Source organism: Podarcis erhardii (assembly GCF_964252035.2).
Source record: "Podarcis erhardii genome assembly, chromosome: 6".
NCBI classification, from domain to species: domain Eukaryota; kingdom Metazoa; phylum Chordata; class Lepidosauria; order Squamata; family Lacertidae; genus Podarcis; species Podarcis erhardii.
Genome location: NC_138510.1, coordinates 80,369,715 through 80,394,798, shown reverse-complemented (window position 1 = coordinate 80,394,798; position 25,084 = coordinate 80,369,715).

Here is a 25,084-nt window from a genome sequence, read left to right as displayed (position 1 = left end):
CACAGGAAGATGTGTGCAGGTGATAAGGGCTGAAAAATGGCCACAAACTGTAAACGATCTCTCAGAGTGTGACTGCAAATGCATTAACGAGAAAGATAAAAATGACAGGATAAGAGAACTTTAAGCAAGACAATTACATTAGCTCATTCGGAAGACAGGGTTATTTATTTAACTGCAGATATGTAATCTGGGCTGTTCTAGATGCTGCTAATAATCACTTACTCTGGTCTGCTTTGAATATGTATGCATATGTAAAGGCAAGGGAATGCCAAGATTGCAAAATGTTTGCCAGGGTTGGGCCTACTATGGTATCTCTTCCTGTAGGACTGCTTCCTCTTAAAGCTGTAAATTAGAGACTCTTCTTTTCATCTTATTTTAGGGCAGAATGTTCTCTTCAGCCACAATATAATCATGGGAAAGTACAGAGTTAGCAAATCAATAACAGGATTTACATTTCTTCGATGAAAATAGGGATGTCCCATTCTATAATGATAATTTTACTATTTATACTCCACACATCTTATTGGGTTGTCCCAGCATTCTGGGCAGCTTACAACATATATAAAAACATAATAAAACATTAAACATAAAAAACCTCCTCCCTATACAGGATTGCCTTCAGACAGCTTGGGGGTCGGATAACTCTATACCCTCCAACATTTCTCTAATGAAAATAGGGACATCCTAAGGAAAAGCAGGACATGCCGGGATCAAATCAGACAACAGGATGGCATTTTCCCTAGGAAATAGGGCTACTTGGAGGGTCTGTAAGGGTTCACACTATTTTTTTTTACTCACCAGTTTCACTTTTCTGGAAGGAGATGGGATTTATTTATTTTTTGCAAAGCAATGTGTGCATACTCAACCCATTTTGAAAAACTCTGCTTACTGTCTCATCATACCTCTGAGTGGAGTCCCCATGTCACACATTACATTAAATGTTGCATTGGAGAAGAGGTTGTCTTATAATGTTACTGGCCACCCCAATCTCTGCCAAGGGGTCTTGGCACTGATCCAGGGTGTGTGTTCCTTTGGAAAGAGGCACAGTGAGACTAGTGCCTTTCAGAAATATGGCTTATTTTACACATGTTCACAACCTGTGCTTTGGTGGAGAGAATGCAGAACTTCACACCACAAGAGTGTCTCTCCTTGCTCTTCTCACAGCTTCAGCAAACTCAAGTCCAAAGCAGTAGCCAGTCAGCTGCTCCTAGCCAGTGCTCATGGCTGCTGCTTTTCAGTCCCTGCATGGAGTTTTGGCTCATCCTTTTCTCTTTCCCCCGAACCCTTGTTCAAAAACCTCAGTTTACAAAGGAAACACTTCTTCCTATGGTGATGCCATACCCCCTATTATGCTGGCAGCATTCCCCTCCCAGCTTACATCATCAAACACTGAAATCTTGAACCTGGTCTTTGTTCCTGCGCACCATCCCCTCATGGCAAGAGGGGCTCATAGTGTTCTGCTTCCCAGCACAAGGTAACTGTGTCAATCACCCATTATTTTCCTTTGTACTACATGGTGGTTTTCCTTCCTAGGCGATTCCTGGCCAGGTATCTGAACCAGTCTGCATTTTTACACTGCTAAGCAGTCTTGCACCCAGGTGAAGCATTCAGGAATCTCCTACATTTACTAACTCTAGAAATTATTGGTGTGTGGGGGAATCTGTTACCCAGGACTTTTAGGAGAACCTACCCTACCATGCATAATAATAAGTATAGACTGGGATGTTGACATCTGCTGATGTTTTCACAGAGCTCCCTGCCTTTAGAGTGGTCTCACTTCTTAATAGAGCATTATCAATAACATTGAAGTATTCAAATAACGGAAAACACAAGTTAAAGTTTAAGTGCTTTTAACGATTACGTTTGCACAAGTAATATTGGTTGTTATGTCTATATGGATTTTATCTTTGCCACTGTAATGGACTATAAGTGCATTTTCAGAATGAAACTGTAAGAAAGCAATTGATCTTTTTATTTTTATTTTATTTTTATTTATTTTTTGCAGAGATTTCATGCTATTTTCTGACATCTAAATCTATTTAGACAAAGACATATGGCAAAGTCCCAGCCTCACTAACAACCCTTGAGATTGCGTTCACACAAGGGGTTGAAAGATCAAATCTATCTGCCTCAGAAATCAATAACAGATCAAGTTATAGCTCAGAGCAGTGTATTTCTACAAAACATTTTTAAAGAGAGAGGCGAGGCGATGGAGACATTTCTTCCAGAAAGGAAGCATCTAAGTTCATTAACTGCGTTCCCTTCAGAGTTGGCATGGTTGAGAGGGCAAGACAAGGGACAACAGCAATGACTAGGCACTAACACTTCCAGTCCAATATTACAATGAATAACTTTCAAATTCAGAAAATTTCACCACATCATTCCACACAGAGGTGGGCACCTCTTCTCTTGCAGCCAATGTAATATCAGCACCATGGTCAGCACCACAGCAGGTTGTTGTGCCAATGTTGTGCAGTGCTAGGCCATGTTTCTGGGCCTGCCTTGACCAAACAGAGTCCCCAAAGTAGCCTAACTGCTAGAAGATGCCACAAGTTCCACTGCCAGGTAGTACTCATATATTCTTCGGCAGCCAAAACATGGTCTGACTCTCCATACATCTATGCTTTCTGCAGCTGAAAAGAGGACTAGATCATATAACTCCAGTTTCCTATGCAACTAGTATTTAGAAAGTGCCACAACCAGAGATCTCTCTATCAACTTCTTGATGCTTTGCGGGCCACCTTGCTTCCCACAGAAGAGCCAAGATTGCAGAGACTTGCTCCCTCTTCTCAGAGGTAAATATAATGGCCCTCACCCCCCAAACTACCCCAAAGTTGCTTCCCATTTGATGTCACCTCACTTTAGGGTTGACTTAGTTTGGGGCAGCCTACTCCCTGCATCAGACCTTGTGGGGGGGGATACCCCAACCCACACTTAAGAGGCCTCTGGGGTTAGGCGTTCCAAAGTTCTTGGTGGTGCAGACCTCCATGATGCCAATTTTCCTTTTTTTTTTGGAGACTATGGCTGCGAAGACAATGGCCATAATCTTGGTTATAGTATTGGATGGCTCTTTTCTGCTCCATGAGCTGCTGCTTCCCTTCCAGTGATGTTTCACTATGGCATAAAATCATGGTTCAGTTGATGCTGTAGAAGACACTTCAGTGTATGGAGGTATTCTGCAGATTTTTTGAGCTGTTTGAGTGGTTTCTTATGTGGCAGATTCTTCCTTTGCAAAAGTGACTGGTGGCTACTCCCCTGGGATTTTCTTCAAATTGGCTTATCAGAAATAGCTTGTTTTATTCTGAACGTATTTTAGTTACACCAGACACCGTCTTTCCAGGGTGCATTTACCAGAGAAATAACTCTAGTGAGCCCAGCGAGGCTTACTTCTTAGTAGACATGAATAGAATTGCTCTGTAAGTTGCAATCTATGCATTAGTCCAGGAAGTGAGGATTGGCTCAGTTCATAACGGAGTTCACAATTGTCAGGTCTGCCTCTAGATCCCAGCTCACAGAGGACCAACGCCCGGTGGATATAATATACAAAAGTCTTTATTGAAGTTTAGTTTCCATTTCAAAGCTCTGGGCGCGCAGACCCACGTCTCGACGCTAGACCGGCTAAGTCCCCTCTGACTCACTGCTCCTCCCACACCAGTTTAAGATCCTAGCCCGGCTCCACCTCCTACGCTGTTCTTTCCTTCGCTGGGTCCTTCTGCCCTCTGGGGTTTCCTCCTTCCTGGACTCCTCTGACGCTGACCCCCCTTGGTCTTCCCCTTCCTTCTGGCGGGCTTTAGGACCTGGCTCCCTACCCGGGCTCCCTGCTGTGCCGCTCGCCTGTACATTTGAACTTGGCGTGCGCGCCCAGCCGGTAGCCTTCCTCCTGACCGTTTCCCCGCTTCCTGATGTGGGCGTGACCAAACCTGACTCCTCTCCTCCCGCTGGTGGTGAGAGCACTGGTCCCGATTCCTGGGACTCCCCCTCCCCACTGCGCTCTGGTGGGGAAGCTGGTCCTGATTTCCAACTGCTGCTCAGGGACTCCCCGCTGGCCCCTTCCTCCTGGGGCTTCCCCCCTGGAACCCCCCTCGCTCTGGCCATCGGCGCTCCCTTCTGTGAGTCCTCCGATTCGCTGGAGAGGCTTGTGGAATAACTCTTTCCACTGTCACTGCCTGCGCCCCCCTCGGACTCCTCCTCCTCACTCTCCATTTGCTCCCCCTCCTGTGTCTCTCCTTCTGAACCCCTGACAACAATATTAAATTCCTCAAGCACTCCTCCAGATTGATTGATTGTTTCGGCAATGGTAACTAATGATGCCAGGCCACCTGTTTATTAACATATGGGATTAATGGCACAAGGAATGCAACAACCACTATATGTTTGGCTGTTCAGTATGGCAGGAACAGCTAGTGTCACTGGCACATCATTAGACGTATATGACACAAGTAGGAAATGGTGATCCCTGTGCCTCTGAGTTGCAGCAGTACCTACCATGCCACAAAAATCGCCATTCTCTTGCATCATACAACCACTGGTTGAAGGTGACAATAAATTTATCCATCACATCTGGAATGTAGACACCCCAATCATTCCATCTGTATGCATCTGCCTCTCTTAGTTTCTTTTAGACCGCTCCTCCTGGTATGCCCCGCAGAGGACCTTAAGTTTCACAAATAACAAAACTTTGGAGGTTCCAAGCCGCAAGGTGCTTAGATTGGTCTCAACTAGAGCCAGGGACTTTTCAGTACTGGCCCTGACTTGGTGGAACACTCTGTCACAAGAAACTAAGGCCCTGCAGGACTTGACATCTTTCCACAGGGCCTGCAAGACAGAGCTGTTCCACTTGGCCTTTGGATTGGACTCAGTCTGACCCTTATGTTTCCCTCCCCTTATGGCTTTGATTTATGGGCTACTATTAAAATGAGGCTGCATTTTAAATTGTATTTTAACCCGTATTTTAATAAACTGGTTTTTTGTGTGTCCCCCATTATGTTTTATTGTAATTTTATTGGTGTTAGCTGCCCTGAGCCTGGCTCTGACTGGGGAGGGCAGGGTATAAATAAATAAATAAAAAATATTATTATTATTCCAGTCTTCTGACAATATCATTCCCATTCTTCCAGCAGGAGGCAAGTGCCCCCCCTTCTCCTGCAAAAATGACTCAGGAGTTTGTGCTCAAAAAGCACATGATAGCCCCTTGGCCAATGAATATGAAATTTGAGCCCACCTTTAAAAGTCTGTCCTCCCCCAAGCCTCATTGTGAGTTTTGTTGCTCCCTCCTTCCATATATGGGCTTCTGATAGTTGGCAGTTTTGCAGGGCTGAGTGGGATTTCTTTTGGGGTAGGTTCCTCGACTGAACTGAGAGTCCCTCCTTTTTTCACCCTCTCCCTACTGCTGGGATGACAGACAGAGCCAACTAATTCTAGTTTTTCCCTCTCTTTCTACAATGGCAACATTGAGACTTAAGAAGGAGGAGGAAGACAGCCAGTAGACTGGTTACAACCTTGGACGGGTTGTAAGGAGATGGGGGTTGACTAACAATAGACTGTGCTTGTTGTTGTTTTGTTGTTTAGTCGTTTAGTCGTGTCTGACTCTTTGTGACCCCATGGACCAGGCACCCCTGTCTTCCACTGCCTCCCGCAGTTTGGTCAGACTCATGTTTGTAGCTTCGAGAACACTGTCCAACCATCTCGTCCTCTGTCGTCCCCTTCTCCTTGTGCCCTCAATCTTTCCCAGCATCAGGGTCTTTTCCAGGGAGTTTTCTCTTCTCTTGAGGTGGCCAAAGTATTGGAGCCTCAGCTCAGGATCTGTCCTTCCAGTGAGCACTCAGGGCTGATTTCCTTAAGAATGGATAGGTTTGATCTTCTTGCAGTCCGTGGGACTCTCAAGAGTCTCCTCCAGCACCATAATTCAAAAGCATCAATTCTTCGGCGATCAGCCTTCTTTATGGTCCAGCTCTCACTTCCATACATCACTATTGGGAAAACCATAGCTTTAACTATACTGACCTTTGTTGGCAAGGTCTGTGCTTACTGGGAACTATTCCATTTGCCTCCACTGACATTAAGGTGATAGCATATATACAGAAACTGAACAAAAATATGCAGTAGATGTGAATATAACACTTATTTTGGGGGAATTGTTCTCCTTGAATGCTGTTGTCTAATATAAAATTATTGCATTCTACTCTCTATCCCTCGGTATTGCAGGCCAATCCTCAAAATATGTTGTTGGTATTGGTTCTGCTGTTGTTAATGAAATTTCTCCAGGTAGAGTATTTCTGGAGTATTAACTAGTTTCTCTCTGTCATGGCATCTACTAGAACAAAACAAATTATTTTTTTCCTGGCAAAGTTATGAATCATTTTCCTCATAGGTGTTACAGGCAGAACTCATCTGGAATGTTTAATGTAAGGGAACATCCAGAGTTACAATCCCCAAATTTCAGACATATTGTTCACATGTTGACCCTTTGCTAGCATCACCCAGACTACTTTTTTAAGATTAGGGTTTCAAATGCATAATGTTGCAAAGTTTATTTTGCAGTTCTGTGAAATAACTGTTGATAACTTGTGATGGCAGTTATTGTATAACAGTTTGTGATAAAAATAAAGCTTCTTCCTCTAGGATATTTCAGGTAACTTTGCACTGTTAACGAAAGGAAAGGAACAACTTCTTATGATGTGAGACCATTATGAGACAGTGCTACTTAGCATATCCAAAACTGTTGCTGTAACTATCATAACTAAAGAAGAAAATTGCCATATCATTAGAGTGCATTTTCTTTATGAATTCTGTCTCATACTTAAAAATTGTTTCCTACAGAAATAGGAAATAATTGACGAGAGGGACAGTGGTTTTGCCTTGCAAATTACCATTCAAGAAACATACTCAGTTGCCTTAATTTTTCCGTGATACCAGAATATGGCAGTTTAATTGTCATCTTGACAATAAATGCTGCTGTTTCACTTTAAAATTACTGTGTCCTTACTTAGAGGGATATGATAATTTTGCTGCAATACTCCCTTCAAAATCTGTGTTTTGCCTCTGGAACTCCTTCCTGATTTCCCTCAAATTAAGGTTGCACAAAACTGCTCTAGGAAATTCTGCAGTTCTTACAGAAACGTTGATTTCATTTCCCTAAAAAGCTCTTCAGATGTTATACTTGAACAAGAGCCTTTAGAATCACCACAAAGTTAATGTTATATCCTCAAGGGTTTTCTAGGTAAAATTTGGCTGCAAGTTTGAGATTTGAAAGAACCCATTGGGTAATTTCCCTGGCCTTATTAATGTTAATCAAGCATCCCTTGGTAACAATTGCTACCAAATTGCTTCACAAAGCACACAGATAAGCATACAACAAATGTGCCTCACATATTGTGTTAGGCAAAATGTTAAGTGCAAAGTGACCAGTATCTTAAATTCTACGTGTGTGTGTGTGTGTGTATAATCTATCTTGTACAAAACTGTTTTTTTTAATTTTCATCAGTCTTTCCAGTGGCTGGCGTTTATGTATCAAACTCGGATCCCTCCAAAAACATCAAATCTTATTTGGGACAAAATCCAGCTGAATGACAAGTAATTTTTCCCCACATGTTGTTATGTTGAAAAGTGCAACCTGTATCCATTGCTCACAAAGCAGCAACACCCCAAACGATTGGATCATCCTGCTTACCAGCTGAAAAGGAATACCCCATGCTGTGATGTTTTGTTGTGGGTGTCACTTGTCTAACCCTAATAGTTAAAGCCCTAAACGGCTTTGGCCCTGCATACGAGAAGGAGTCTCTCCACCCCCCCAGCCCAGACACTGAGGTCCAGCTCTGAGGGCCTTCTGGTGGTTCCCTTACTGTGAGAAGTAAAGTTGAAGGGAATTGGGCAGAGGGTCTTCTCACCATTGGCGTCCGCCCTGTGGAACACCCTCCCGTCAGATGTCAAGGATATAAGTAACTATGTAACTTTTAAAAGTCATCTGAAGGCAGCCCTGTATAGGGAAACTTTTAAATGTGTAATGTTTTATTATGCTTTTATATATGTTGGAAGCTGCCCAAAGTGGCTGAGGTAGCCCAGTCAGATGGGGGCATATAAATATCATCATCATCATCATCATCATCATCATCATCATCATCATATTTCTCTCTATTTTTTTCCTTTTGGAATTTTGGCTCAGAGTAATTTGCAGCCTGGATTGCCAATGGTTCGGCTGTTTGCCTCTACAAATGATACACACTCAGTGGGTCAAACCTGGTTTCATTAATATTTAGAGATTCCCTGTAAATTGGTTGTTAGTACACGAGGAGAATGGTAGTTGAGTACAACATTCATTGTACAGCAGGGAAAGGGCACATAAATAATTTGTATATCTTGTTATCATGGCAGTCATTTAGCAAGGTTTCCCTAGGAGCAATGGAAACAGATGCGGCTGCCTTCCAATGTGTTTTTATAGTGACTTCCTTTGATTGAAGATTGATTGTTGGAGCTGAACATGCACTGCAAATTTTTAAGCCAGCACAAAAAGAATTAGATAACTAGAGTGTCTTTAATGAGGGAGATTTGCCCAGTACTCTTCCATCACTTGACCAAACACACCTCAGAGATGCATTTTTTATGTTCTGTGCTGCTGTCCATCTGCCGCGAGTGTTGGCTTTGACGATGGGTAAATAGGCTGGTGTCAAGAAAGCAATCTAGGTCACATGAGGAACGATGCAAGATGTTTGTGGCTGGGGATTAAATCTTTCCTATTTCTCCTAGGAGGAACAGACAAAAAGGATTCCATGTAAATGGGGGCTATTGGGCAGTAAGACATCACTTTAGGAGAGGCAGGCTGCCTTAGTAATGTAGAACCATGGATAGGGGAGAAATCAGATTTATTTCACATCTAAGGGTGAACTTACCTAACCCACAGTTTCCAAAACAATATGCAAACCCAAACACACCCATCCTTCGAAATTCATGTTTCTTTGGAAATGGTAGTTTCACTTCTCCAGCCATGTCATGTGTGCAAAAATGCACATCCTGGGGCAAAGTGTGACCTAGCAGCCTAGCGTTCAAATCTCTACTGAGCCATGAAGCTGCCTTTGTAACCTTGGGCTGGCCACTGCCTTTCAGCTTAACCTACCTCACAGGGTTGTTGTGGGAATTAAATGGGGAGGGGGAGAACTGTGTGCACCACCTTAATTAATAAGTAATATCAGTGAAAACAGCATAGAAGTGCATTTTATCAGAGAAAATTGCAGCTTCCAGTCAGTAGGGGCAACCAGATCATGGAAAATTGGCCTTAGGAAAATAATTTATGTTCTCCTCCAGTTAAGGTAAAGACAGTCTTCATTTTATCCCTGTTCAAGTGGAGCAGAATATAAAGTTGCATTTCACAGTTGAAAAGATCATGAATGTATGCAGGTTGTGGAGGGGTCTTTGGCCTATTAGAAGGGCAAAGGTGAAGGCATGGCTTAATGCTGTGGTGATTTCTCTGAGGTAAAAGTGGCTTTCATGTTAACAGAGTGGTTTTCCGAGAGAATTTCAAGATGCCTAACTCCATTGTTTCCATTTGTGTTGAAAGCGCCAGGGTCAGCCAAGTGGTCAGATATCTAGAGACACAGCAGCACTTGCCTAAAGGAAGGTTTTCTGACTCCTGCAGCATAAATCATTCCCCACTTATGATGCAACGTCTGGAAGGACAACACATTAACTTAGTGCAGCACCTGAGCTGATAACACTTCTTGTCGCTTGACCTCAAGTCTTGTTTGTTTAAATCCTCTTCCCAGATTTATGTCCCTGAGATCTGTTTTGAGCAGCAAACTAAAAGAGGGGAAGAGGTGTGTAATTATTGCCAGTGTCAGCTTTGACCTGAGAGGTCAGCTTGACATCTCTGTTTGCTATCGGGATGCAAATTGAAAGTCCTCCTTATCCTTTGTTTCCTTCTCCCCCTTTATCTTTGGTGCACTCATATACATATATCTTCTTCCAGCAACTCCTGCAGCCGAGCTAGTGCCAAACATATTGCTCTGCTTTCCTTTGGACCATCTCAGCAAAGCCATCTTGTCATCTGGGCAGCTCAGGACACACTTCCCAAGCTTGCACACCAAGGAGGTCACTTTGGTGCTGCTAACACAGCGGTTTGACCACCCTGAGAGGTGCGCTCCATTGTCTCTTGAGACAGAAGCATGCCAACAGTAGCCCTCCAAGTGTCCATATTTTCCAGGGACAGTTGCAGATTTACAGAAGCTATCCTGGTTTCTGATTTTATCCTGGAATGTCCCGCTTTCCCTTAGGATGTCCCTATTTTCATCAGAGAAATATTGGAGGGTATGGAATTAACTAGGGACGTGGGTGGCACTGTGGGTTAAACCACAGAGCCTAGGACTTGCCAATCAGAAGGCCAGCGGTTTGAATCCCCGCAACGGGGTGAGCTCCCGTTGCTTGGTCCCTGCTCTTGCCAACCTAGCAGTTTGAAAGCACGTCAAAGTGCAAGTAGATAAATAGGTACCACTCCGGCGGGAAGGTAAATGGCATTTCCGTGCACTGCTCTGGTTCGCCAGAAGCGGCTTAGTTATGCTGGCCACATGACCCGGAAGCTGTACGCCAGCTCCCTCGTCCAATAAAGCGAGATGAGTGCCACAACTCTAGAGTCGGCCACGACTGGACCCAATGGTCAGGGGTCCCTTTACCTTTACCTATGGAATTAACTGACCCCTGAGCCATCTGAAGGCAACCCTGTATAGGGAAGGGCTTTTAAAAAAATGTTTAATGTATTATTTGCAGGACTAACCTATTAACAACGTTAATTTTTCTTTCTCTTTATCGTATCACTACAGCATAAACCATTGCATGTGTGTATGTGTCCATTTTTAACCAAAACTTTTAAAACTAATTTGAAAGCCCCAGGCTTGAACTATGTCAAAAACCAATGATACATTTCCTACCTTCAGCCTTTGAAGAATATTTGATCTACAAAGAAACACAGTTTATACAATGATTCATGTAGCCTTGAAAATCCAGCACAAGTTAATATTAAATTACTGTATTCTTGGGTCTCGTTATCCTCCGAGTATTGCACATTATGTTTAAAAGGCTTTGATGTTTTTGAGATAAAGTATTGGATTAAGCATATACTGTATAGAGAAATATAGGCAGCTTCATAGCACCCATGAACATTAAAGCTTAGAATGTAATCCATTAATAAGCCTCGTAAGGAATCTGACTCGTGTGACTACATCACATGTGACTACATGACAAAATATGGAAAATAAGAGAAAATTCATGATAGCAATAAGACAGATACTGAAAAAGATAATGATAAAACCTGGTCAAAATATGGAAAAGTGAAACTATATTGATTGTATATCCATGACCATTAAAAATGTATATCCATGACTTTTTTTTAGCCAGAACTCACTCAATTCTGGCAGCTCTCAGGTGGGTGACATTGCCAGTATAAGAAAACAAGGGATAAGGGAGGCATTCATGGTGAGTTCCAGCTCCTCTTTTTCTAGAAAAATAGGTAAAAAAAGGTAAAGGTAAAGCAGAAAAATAGCACTGTGTATATCCCATGCAATTGACAATTCCCAGGGTAAGCTACTGATTATAGTTACCGGTAATTGATTTGGTTCAGTATTCGAACCAAAACTTAAAACGAATTAAAACAGAAAAGATTATAAAACCAATCCACGAGCATTAAAAAATGCTTAGCATGTGGTACAATCAGTGCAATGCACTCAGTATTCTGTCCCCAGGGAGAGAATTTGAGTCATGGGATGCCATCAGTGTAAAGGCAGATCATAACGACCTTACGGGGTTTGGACAAGGGCAGGTGGTCTCCTTGGCTGTTGACGTACAAAGGGTGTTTTGGACTGCATGGGCTCATGCAGCTGGTGGAGGGATGACTAAGCATGAAGGCAAGGGGCTAAACTGGATGGCTTTGATACTCCCTGTTCTGAAGAGCCAAAGGGTAGGTCCAAATGATCTTTTGTGGTTTAGTGGCCACTTAAAGCTTGGAGACTACATTCTGAGGCAATCCTCTTATTACATTCCTTGTCATTGTAGATTTTTCTTTAAGAGAGCTAGTGTGATAGAGAATAAAGTGCTAATATTGTACTAGGAAGATCTGGGTTCAATTCCTGTTTAGCTGTAAGACTCCTTTGGGATGCCTTGCTCATTTAGCAGCTTATCTCAAAAGTTTGATGTGGCGATAAGGTGAGGAATTATTTTTCAGGGGGAAAGGGATTCTGTTCAGATTTACCCCAAAGTTTCCCTCTGTTTATTTTTCTTCTTCCTCGCATGTAAGCACACGCAAGGGAAACAAAGCGAGGAAACATTCATTTTCATATTTTACACTAATGCAATCCATCCTGAGAGCATGCATTCAGTTTCCTGAAAGAGGAGGCGGCAATATTAGCATTGTTTATTCTGCAAGGGAGAGCCCCAGCTGAAGATGAGACTAACTCCACCTAGTCAATGAATCTGTGTGCTTGTTAGGGTGACATCCTCACAATAGCTTCCATCAGCTATTATCTTCCTTTTATGACTCAAGCTCTTTTATTATTGCCCTTGGTGTCATCCATCAGCCTGAGCCGCTGGCCTAAATGCTTTTGCAGATTCCTAGGGAAACTGTTCTTAGCTTCAGAACACTGGGCTGTCAACCAAACACACATTCATTATCAAATATGTGTAGGACCAAATTCTGTGATAGCTCACATGTGCAATGTACAGTAGCCTGCACTCTTGAAAGACGTACCTCATGGAAGTTTGGATTTGGATTTGATATCCCGCTTTATCACTACCCTAAGGAGTCTCAAAGCGGCTATCAATCTCCTTTTCCTTCCTTCCCCACAACAAACACTCTGTGAGGTGAGTGGGGCTGAGAGACTTCAGAGAAATGTGACTAGCCCAAGGTCACCCAGCAGCTGCATGTGGAGGAGTGGGGAAGCGAACCCAGTTCACCAGATTATGAGTCCACCGCTCTTATCCACTACACCACACTGGTTCTCCAGTTGTGTGTGTGTGTGGTTGATTCATCAGTTAGCAGACCTTGTAAAACAACAGTGACATTCATTTAATAAAACTGCATGAAAGGAAAAGGCTCAGCGTGGAACTATAAATTGTTTGGCATAGCTCTACCACTGAAAATGGCATTGTTGTGTTGAGTTCCTCCACCTACCACTATTCTTTTAACCTTTAGACACACTTATCCACATCATTACCCCACAACTCCCAATAGCAGTCAATGATGTGGAATGGGGAGGGGCAGGAAAATAGTCAATCTTGTGACAAAACATGGGCTGAAGTTACTGGTGGCAGAGCTCCTATCTGGAAGCTGCCATGTTTTATGGCAGCCCCATGTCAAGTTCAGCATATAGGATGGTAGTTACCCAAGTTAGTAACCAAGTTAGTAAACTATTTTCATTTTATTTATTCCAGCATTTATATCCTGTCCAAAATATGGTATATGTCCCCAACATACAACCTAATAATAAAAACTTGTTAAAAATAGTGCCTCTCACTTCTGAAAAATAAACAGCAAATAGTACTCTCCTTCTGTCACTCAAAGGAGCAGCAGAACAAATATTAAAAGGTCCCCCCCCCCGTCACAAAAAGCCCATGAGAGTGGGAGCTTGCCTGAAACAAAGAAATTAAATTCTAAACCATTATAATCCATTATTATTTATAAATTGTGTAGCTAACAGTGTCAGGCAGCTGGTAATGAATGTTGAGCATTTTTGCAACATCAAACCGCTTTTCTTGGTTTTATTTGGAGGCCCTGATATAGCCTGAGTAACTGTCAGTTTAGTTTTAAATTAAATTAAAGATGCTTGAAGCAACTATGAAAAAGACAAGAAACATTTATTTATTTATTAAATGGTTGTGCTTTGGGAAGGAGGTGGTTGTCCCTAATGAAGTGTGTTTGTCCATGTGTGGAGAAGGGCTAGGGAGCAAGGGGCCTTTACTTCTGCCTTCTTTTTTTTAGTCTTTCTGTGTGCTGGTTTAGGGATGGGGAAGGAATTTGATTCAGTTTACATTTAAAGGTGAACCCACCTGATTCACACTTTCGGAAACAATATACAGACTGAAAGTGCAGCAATCATTCAAAATTCAGCCTTCTCCAATTTTTGCAGTGCATTTCTTCAGCCAAATAATGCGTCCAAAATGCATATTCTAGGGTAAAGTGTGCAAACAATGGAGTGAAAATGCTTTGTACTAAGTAAAATTGTGTTGCAACAATGCATACAGAAATTCATACAGCAATCTGTATATTTGGAGACAATTGCACTAAAACGCTGATGAGAATGTTGTAATGGTAAACTGAAGTGTGGAGTTTAAGATTGGAAAAATGAGAGACTGAGAGAAACCAAAACAGATTCACCCAACCCTGTGTTGGGTGATACCAAAAAAAAGAGACTGCCAGAGACAGAATAGCATTCTTGACAGTATTTGACTGCCGACCAATATACTTAAATAATAGGTAGGAACTTGACCATTTAGTCTATTGACTAGTACTCCAACCTTACTTTTTTCCCCTTTAGAATTTAAACATATGTTTACATAGGCACACATTTTACAGTAGCAGATTAAGTTACAGTCATATCTCAGGTTATGAATGCTGTGGGTTGCGGATTTTTGGGTTGCGGACCGTGACGAACCTGGAAGTACCAGAACGGGTTACTTCTGGGTTTTGGCACTTGCGCATGCGCAAAAGCGCAAAATGACATCACATGCATGTGCAGAAGCGCCGAATTGCGTCACGTGCATGTGCAGATGCGGCACTTCAGGCTGCGAATGCTATGGGTTGTGAACGTGCCTTCCGCACGGATCACGTTCGCAACCAGAGGTATAACTGTATTGACAATCATCTCAGCATAACTGAGTGAACAAACACCTATAGTGGGGCAGGGAATCATTCACAAGAAACAGTCATAGATAGTAAATATATACTAGCATTAACAAGCCAATTAACAGATACCATTTATTCCCAGTCCTCTAAAAAAATGAGGTGCTATCTGCCCTGAAATCGTTGCTCTTTAATCCTAACAGTGACAGGCTGTAGTTGTTTGATGGAGGAAGTTCATTCTGTGCATGCTTATTCTGTACATATTCCAAGGCTCAGCCTACTAGAGCTGACCTGTCCATGAATTAAGGTTTCCTCTCTAACTCCATCCAACCCATTCTCTCCACCCACATCTGAGTGAAGGAAGAGATTTAACCCAGTGTGTTCTGTAGATAGCAAGAATTTTTCTGTCTTTCCAATTTTACTTGTACTGTAGTTCCGTAGTTGTTTTTCCCCCATAATTTTATTTTATTTTCCACAGGTACACAATATTCAATTAGCAGTAACAATACAAAATAATAACAAAACAGAAAAACAGAAACAAAGACAAAAACAAATCATACACCCATGTGGCTTCCCTCCCCCAATACTCGTCATTTCTTAATCTTTAGATTCTTATTAACATTGCGTCTTTGGGTATCCTTAATATCCTTAATATATTGCTTTTTTCTAGTTCTGCTTTACAAACTTAGTCTATACATATCAACATATTATCCTTAGAACAGTGTATTTTCATGTAATCCTCAAAGCATTGCCATTCTGACCTTAAATGCTGATTAGTCTGATGCCTTATGGTTGCTGTTAACTTCGCCAACTTACTTTATTTTATGTATATGCTTGTATCTCGAATTACTGAGTTTGAACTTTGCATCCTTCACCATCCATTCCCCTTGAAAAGGATCCTGAGTACCATGGGAGTTAAATTCCCCTTTTTTAAAAAAGTGCTTGCAAGCGCAAAACTGAAGTATTTTAAAAATTAAAATAGGCATGCTTTTTCATTAAATATTTGAAGTATAGTTATCTTCTTTTTTGCCTAATTATTTTAAAACTAGCAAGACAACAACAAACAAACCTATGGTCACATAAAACATACTCAATAAACACACGAGACATAACCAGCTGTGCTCTTAGATAAATAAGGTATACTATTCATTGCATCAAATTGTAAATTTCAACAGAAGTAACTCATAAAGTTCAACAAACAAACAAAGCAGAAGACCCAGTGGATCAGCTCATTCTTTAGTCAGTTCATGCATAAGGTCCATCCATGTAATAGTGTCTATTCAACCTGTCTATTCATAAAGTCCAAACAATCCACGTGTAAGGTAGTTACAGTTCCACAGAATCCTTTCACAGAGTCTAAGATAAGGATTTCTGGAATAGTGGCCTTGTTTCGCCGTCCTGGGCTTCATCAGTAGTTAAAGCTCATATGTGATATTGCAGGACAGTGGATCTTATGGCATAGTAGTAGCTGTGGTCTAAAATTTACAATTCGATGCAATGAATAGTATACCTTATTTATCTAAGAGCACAGCCGGTTACGTCTCATGTGTTTATTAATTATTTTAAAAGACAATTAGACTGCAATCCTATGCACACTTTCCTATAAACTTAGTGAGTTTAGAGTAAACATGCCTTGATTTGTACTGTTAGAAAATCACACTTCTGGCAGAAGGGGGGGGGAAGACGTAATAACCTCTTTGGAGGTAATACGACTTGTGCAGTGATTTTACTGGATGAAACGGTTCTTGCTCAGAATAAAGGAGGCAACTGCTTCTCAGAGAAAGCAGCCAAGGTATCAGTGTGTGTTATACCTTATGGCCTAGCTGTCAAGTGATTGATTAAACACCTTTCAGAACTCTGTGAAATATCACAAGCAAATTTGCCATGCTTTGAAGGTGAAACAGATACAACCCTGAAACACAAAACTAGCAGCCAGCATGTCACACTTTTCTAAGTGCCGCTTGGTGGTGGATGAAACATGGCAGGCTGTAGAGTTGACTGGAAATGTATAAACACAGGGTATACCTTAATGCTTGCTGTTGAAAAGCAATGCATTGAAAGAGATGTGTTTGTTGTGCTACTATTGGAACTGCTGTCCTCTGGCTCCCTGGATGTTGCTGGACTACAACTCCCATCATTCCTGACCATTGGCCATGCTGGCTGGGGCTGATAGGAGTTGGCATATCTGCAGGGCCACAGGTTTCCTGTACTTAATCTCCAGACTGCCTGTACCTTGTCAGATGCCTCCTGGTGTCCTATACCTTTCGAATCTGGCCAGCAAGCAACAAATAGAAGGTCCATGGCTCTGTGTAGACTGGTTATGGCCCAGACACCAGCTCCTAAGTGCATGTTCCCACCCCAGAAACTGCTTGAAGGCTAGATTCATTTAGAAGTGGTTAGTTGCCATGTACTGGCTGGATGCAGAGGAGGGGTGGGAGGCACCAGCTGGGGAATCCCCAAGGGAACCCCCAGGGGAAGAAGGCTTAGAGCCAGGGGATTGGTAGTGGGACAATGATGAATGGTCTGAGGGAGAAGAGGCTGCGAGGAGATGTCAGAAGCTGAAGAGGTAACAAGGTTTAGTGTGAGCAGGAAGAGGCTATGGCAGAGAGCAGTCCAGAAGCAGAGTCAGAAGCAGAGGCTGGAGAGAATAGGGGCAGGGCAGGGCAAGAGGCAGATTTGAGTCGAGCTGGCCTGTTCCTGGCATTGATATTGCCCAGAGGTGCATCACATTACATTTGTTTGCAAAGAACCACATTTGCTGTTTTAATGCCCAGTTCGGAGAGAGCTTTTTGAAGCCAAGAGACAGAGATCAGTAGGCAGCAGAAGAAACTAGGGGGGGTCTCCCCCTCCTGCTGCGACCATCTCCCCTTTCCCTGGTTTCCCAGGACCACAAGAGGTATGAAGAGGGTGGAGCAGAGACAGACATGGTACCAGAGTCTCAGATTGCTTGGGAAGGACCCAGGGAAGCAGGACACTTACTGTAAGCAACTGGGAAGATGGGAACCTTCAGTCCTCATTGGGGGAAGATTTACTAGGAAAAGTTGCTGTGCTCCCTAGGTCTGGCCTCCTGAGCTGTTTGTTTCTTTGAATAAAGAGTTAACTTCACTGACGCAGTGTGAGTTATTACTCAGCTGGTCCTGGCATCCATCCCTGACATTAGTTGACATCTGCTTGACCAGCCAGTGCTTCTCCCCAGCTTATCCACTCATGTTTTTAAGACCTTCCAACTCTACATTGCTATGATTCTATGCATTTTTCCTTTGTACGTTTACTGTGAGATACTTGGCTATTATCATTGCCATGCCATGTGTGAAGCAGCTCTATGCTATTCCCTGCTTCCTGTCCCATCGATGCTTCAGAGTCCTTTATTAATTCTTAGGGGACTTTGGGGGTCTTTTTTTAGCCTTCTCAATTCGTAAATTGAATTTCGGCAACGGCGTTGCAGAATGTCAAGCTAGCTGCAGCTGTGCTATCTCCATTGTTGGTCGTCTCTTTCTCTTTGATCATAGTGGAGAGAGTTCAAGACAGAGAAAGAAAGTGGATTAGAATGGATGCTGGACAGATAACAATGTGCACAGCTGGCAGAGGATGTGAAGCCCATTTATTTGAACAGGGCAATGCCGTCTGGGATGTGGTGCTCAGAGAAAGGGAGAGCCATTGGTCACTAGCTCAGAGACGGCACAACGCAGCCAGCCAACATGAATAAGGGATATTTTTAAAGGCTATTTGCTCACTGCTAATTTAGTTTGGGTGCCAGTTTGTGATGATGATTTGCTTAATCAAGCTGGTGGAGAAAGAACTGGGATATGTGATTAGTTTGGGAGGCTCTTCTCACTTTCATCAGAATAGAATTTTTGTTGTTGTTATTGTTGCTAGAAAGCACAGGAATATATTGAATTTATGGCAGTTTCTTGTTCCCAAGTAGAAAGAGGATCTTCTTAGGTAGCCAAACATTCAATAAAAGTCTTTTAAAAAGGGCTTCATGTTGTTTACAAGAGTGAGATGAATTAGCATTGAGACACTCAACAAGAATTTATCTTCAAAAAATGAGGACACAACAGTCTTTTATAGTGCTGTGACAGACTCTGTCCTCCATTTTCTAAAAGCTTAGTTGCCTTATGAAAGATGCAATGAATGTTTTTCTTCTTCATTCACAGGTCACTTTGAAATTTCCTTAGAAATTCCATGGATTAGGGATGGAATTTATGCTATTGTTGCAAGGGTTTAGTTTTATTTCCAGGAAACTTTGTATTCTATGACAAGACATCTATGCACAGCTGTGTTTCAAACTCTGAAAGTTTGGAGCCTGATCTAAATACCACATCTATAAACATATGAAGATATAGATGTGTGTCTTTAAGAGGCATCAGAGATGTGCATTTTCATCAAAGTTACAGAATTTTGGATTACATGGGCTAGATTTGGAAATCAGAAAAATTATGAATTGTGTGTTTGTGTGTGTGTGTGTGTGTGTGAGAGAGAGAGAGAGAGAGAGAGAGAGAGAGAGAGAGCGCGCAGTGGTACCAGAGGAAAGAAAGGGATAATTACTTAGTTCATCTGTAATGAGAAACTATGATTTCTCTTGACCCTGCAGGAGCCAGAATCTAGTACGAAAAGAGTATTACAACTGATTCAGGATTTTGGTCGGGTGGCGGGATTTAAATTAAACAAACAGAAAACCAAGGTGCTGGGAAAAAATTTGACAGATACAGAGTCAGAACAGTTTCAGAGAGAAACAGAACTAACTATGGTTAAAAAGGTAAAGTACCTAGGGGTAAACATAACAGCAAAAAATCTGAGTCTATTCAAGGATAACTATGAAAAATGTTGGTCTGAAATTAAGAGAGACTTGGATAGTTGGACAAAATTGAAGCTTTCTTTGTTAGGCCGAATTGCTGCTATTAAGATGAATGTATTGCCAAAAATGTTATTTTTGTTTCAAACACTACAGATTGTGGACAAAACGGAGTGCTTCCGGAAGTGGCAGAAAGATATATCTAAATTTGTCTGGCAGGGCAAAAAGCCCAGAATTAAGTTTAAGATATTAACAGATGCGAAAGAAAGAGGGGGCTTTGCCCTGCCAGACCTAAAGTTGTACTATGAAGCCGCAGCTTTCTGCTGGCTAAAAGACTGGCTACTTCTCGAAGACACTGACGTACTGGACCTGGAAGGTTTTAACAATGCTTTTGGTTGGCATGCATACTTATGGTATGACAAAGTTAAGATCAATAAGGCCTTTAAGAACCATATTGTCAGGAAAGCAGTGTTTAATGTCTGGACAAAATATAAAGACTTATTGGAAAATAAAACTCCAAGGTGGCTTTCACCTCTGGAGGCTAAGGCCCGAAAAAGACCCAATATGGAGGCCAAATGGCCAAAATATTGGGAAATATTAGAAAAAGATGGAGACAATTGGAAATTGCAGAGTTTGGAGAAAATGAAGGATAAGGTGCGAGACTGGTTACATTATGCTCAGATTAAAGAAGTTTTTAAAAATGACAAAAAGTTAGGGTTCCAGGTGGAGAAATCGAAGCTAGAAACAGAATTGTTAGAACCAAAGACCAAGGTACTATCTAGAATGTATAACTTGCTGTTAAAATGGAACACACAAGACGAAATGGTTAAATCGGCTATGATAAAATGGGCACAGGACATTGGGCATAACATTATGTTTGAGGACTGGGAAAGGTTGTGGACCACTGGGCTGAACTTCACCGCATGTAATGCTCTGAAGGAAAATGTAATGAAAATGATATATAGATGGTACATGACCCCAGTTAAACTTGCCAAAATATACCATTCGTCTGATAATAAATGTTGGAAATGTAAAGAAAATGAAGGAACATTCTTTCACCTCTGGTGGACATGCCCTAAGGTGAAGGTCTTCTGGGAATGAGCTGAAAAAGGTATTTAAGTATACCTTCACTAAGAAACCAGAGGCCTTCCTTCTGGGTATTGTCGGCCAGAAGGTGTTAAAGAAGGACCGAACATTCTTTATGTATGCAACAACGGCAGCAAGGATACTCATCGCAAAAAACTGGAAAACTCAAGATCTACCCACACTGGAAGAGTGGCAGATGCAACTGATTGACTATATGCAACTGGCCGAGATGACTGGCAGAATCCGTGACCTGGGAGAAGAGAAGATGGAGGAAGACTGGGAGAAATTCAAGAAGTATCTACAAAAACATTGTAATTTGGTTGAATGTTAAGAAGGATGCTAGATTATAAAAAATTGGCCACCACTAAATTAGATTTGAATTTGATGATAAGTGAGACTAAAGAAAATATAAAATTTTTTGGAAGAAGTGCTAGATTATATTTGAATGAGTGGACATGAGATTGTAAACAAGTTGATAATTTGTTTGGAAAAAACTTTTAACGATGTAAATGGGAGCGGGAGACGCGAGGGAGTCCAAAGAAGTGATGAAATTATGTCTGTGATAGAAGTAAGATTGTTTATTATTTGTGCATTTATATTTAAAAACTTTAATAAATATTTATAAAAAAAAAGAGAAACTATGATTTCTCATATTCAGTTGAACTGTAATGAGCTTTGAGAATCCTCCTCTTTCAAGCACCAGAGGAAGGAATCAAAAGCATCCATCTGAAATTTTATACTAACCACAGTTCCTTATGAAGGCTGAACATGAGTAACTGTGGTTTGTTTTAACTATGGTTTGAGAACAAATCAGGATCAAACAGTGATTTCTGATCCTGGCTTGTTCTCAAACCCTAGCTTAGACAAACTGCTCTTCCCTGAGTTCAGATATTAAAACTTCAAGCTGATGTTTCTGATCTCTTTCTGTGGTGCTTGAAAGAGGAGGAGAGGGTGGTAGACAATCCTGAGGCTCACTGAGGCATGAACACATACTAGGAAATGAAGATATTTCATTAAAGTTGAACTGTTCCAATGCCTGGAGTTGTAGAGAACTACAATCTCAACTAATGACTTAAATTTATGTAACTCAAGAGACAGAACTGTTGCCATTCAGCATCTCATTCCACCCCCATAACATGGATAGCTAATATAGTACCTTCACAACGTTGTTGGAATCTAACTTGAGATTTTGTTGAAGACCAGCAAGGATGGGATGATTGAATTATGTGTTGCGCTGCTCCATATCTTATAACCAAAGTTGCAGTTTCCTAGCTATTATGAGGAAGCACTGGAAAAAGACATGAGGTTACAAAAACTCTAAGCCTTCCATAAATTTGCAGTGGGGAACCTGTGGCCTTCCAGATGTTGTTGTACTCCATCTCCCATCAACCCCCACAAACAATGTCAATGCTCTGGAATGATGAGTTACAATTCATCAACATCTGGAGGGCTACAGGTTCCAAACCCCTAACTTTAGTTCTGGGTTGCAAGTATTTTGCTAAGCATCTATATACCAGTTACAGATAGGCTCATCACAGCTATCTGCCAATCACCCATTCCCACCACCCTTCTGAGTAATACCCCTCCCCACCTTCTCACTATATAGAAGGGTCTGGAAACTTCTGTTTCAGTGTATCTGAAGAAGTGTGCATGCACACGAAAGCTCATACCAAGAACTGACTTAGTTGGTCAAATCAAATCAAATCAAATCAAAACTTTATTAGCAAAGCCAACAGGCCACAGCTATACAAGAATTAAAAATAGAAATAAGGATAAAAGGGAGAAAAGAACAAGCAAAAGGAGGTCCGTCAGATGAACAAGTCTGTCACTCAGATGGTGGCCCTCAATTTCATAGCTCTCTCGATGTACCTCGCGACCTTCTCTGTTATCTGACTATCCGTATCAGATAAGAGGAAATACAGTGTGATATCTGGTGAACGGCCGGGGTTGGCGAGAATGAGTGGAGTAATAATCTCATTCCTTAGGTCTTTGTAAAGGGGGGAACTTAGTTGGTCTTTAAGGTGCTACTGGAAGGAATTTGTTTTGTTTCATCTATATACCGTATTTTTCGGCCCATAGGGCGCACCTAGTTTTTTTTTTGGGGGGGAAATAAAGAAAAAAAAATTATCTCCCCCCAGGTGTGGGGCTGGGGCGGGGGAGGCCCGAGCTTCCCCCGACCCCAGCCCCCAGAACAGGCTGCTCTCCGCAAGCCGTGGGAGCCCGGCGCCGGTCTCCCCAGGCTTGCGGAGAGCTGCCTGAAGCCTGGCGTGTGCTCTGCTGCGTGCCCCAGGCTGCGGGATGCAGGCAGCTCTCTGCAAGCCATGGGAGCCCACGGGAACTCCCACGGGCTCCCAAGGCTTGCGGATAGCTTCCTGAAGCCTGCATTCACCCCATAGGACGCACACACATTTCCCCTTCATTTTTGGAGGGCGGAAAGTGCGTCCTATGGGGTGAAAAATATGGTAGTCAGTGATGTATCTTACAGTACCCGGTTCTGAACTTCTCTTTCTTCCTGAAGTGCTTCTCAAGTAGGTTCAGTAGTTTATGTCACTGTCTGAGAAGTGCTTGCCTGTTCATTTTATTGGGAAACACTTGATGGTGTAAGAGTAAGCACTTTGTAGATCGGGTTCTTATTTGCATTGGATGCTAAAATATATTCATTGTAGATGGTTTTTCTCTCCCACCCCTTTCCCCCATCTCTCTTGGAGTTCTGCATTTAAGCAAAAATCTCAGCATAAATATTCTGGGGAAAATATGCTGTAAATATTTACATTTATTCATGTTAATAAGAATAGCACAGCTCCATTCCAGGATGCTGTACTAAATATTTACTTTCCTGCATTGGTTGGTAAATGCACTGGAGAATGGAGCTATCATTCTCAATGTGCACAAATAGTAAAAAGTTTGATTAGCCAAGGGGAGTGGGTATTTGCCTATTACTACTGAGCAAAAAAAAGCTTACTAGTGAGGCGAGAGTGGGCTGTAAAATGTAAACGTTTTAGGCCTTAAAGTTAGAAATAATTGCAGCATTATATAACCAATTTCCTTCCTATTTATGTACTCAATACTACCTCAGGAAGCTTCCCTACATGTGGGAGCACAGGGTGATATAGGCAATTAATTTATGGGACTACTAAGTAGTCTTTCAACCCCATTTCTGAGTAAGAGAGGCTGAAATTCTGAGTAGCATTACTTCAAGCTAAGGAATGCCTTTAGATCTCCGCAAGTTTTACTTGTAATGTTTTACCAGGCTCATGTAACCTTCTCTTAAATCTCAGGCCAGAACTGAGATGATAAGGAGGAAATGTGGCTGCTGTATAAAAATAGCAAGTCCATGTCTTGCTCTCTCTGTTGCAATGCCTTGTAAGAACAAATTTATTGTGCGGTGTCACTGTGCTCCCATGAGACATTTTTCTCATATATATACACAGAAGAAAACAATGGCATGGCCCTCCTTCCTTATATCAAGGGCACTACAGATAAAATTAGCAAAATCCTCCATAAACACAATATCAAAACAGCCTTTTGCACCAACCAAAAAATAGCCAATATCCTCAGAAACCCCAAGGATAAAATCCAGTTGGAAAACCAAGGGATCTATGAAATACCCTGCAAAGTCTGCCCAGCCACGTACATTGGACAAACAAACAGACGAATAAATGCACGTATCGCAGAACACAAGAATGCCGTCAAAAAAGAAGAAAAAACTTCCTCTCTTTTCCAACACATGAAAGAAACAGGACACGAAATTAATTTTGCAGATTCCAAATTGCTCTTTAACACGGAACATCACCACAAGAGAATAATCATGGAAGCCATCGAGATAGAGAAACACCCTCACAACATGAACAAGCGTGACGACACATCCCGCTTGCCAGACATCTGGAAATTAGCCCTCCCCACAAAAACTGACACCAGATCCAGAGGCACACAGAACGCCAACACCAATCAACCACACCAGACCCAAACCCAGACCCTCTCCACAGATGAATTACAGACACCATCCAGTAGCCAATCCATGGTGGCACCTCCGGATGCTGCACCCCCCTGCAATCCCTACACAGATCTGGCTGACACAAGCCACAAAACCACAGCTCGCCCCTATACACGAAGCCAAGCCAGAGCACAACTAAGTACAGTACAGCCATCTTCTCAGGAAAACTCTTCACAAAGTTCAAGAGGTCAAGACACAAAGACTTTAACAACTAATCCACACCTAATGACCCACCTAAGTGGTACTCAGGATATCACTCAAGAAATCACTCAAGATATCTCTCAAGTAATTAAGGAACAAAAGAAGAAAAGGCACACTAGCCTGGGAACTTCCTCTCTGCCCAGAACATTGGAGGCTATACACCACACCCCCTCTACAGTATTTATAGGAACTC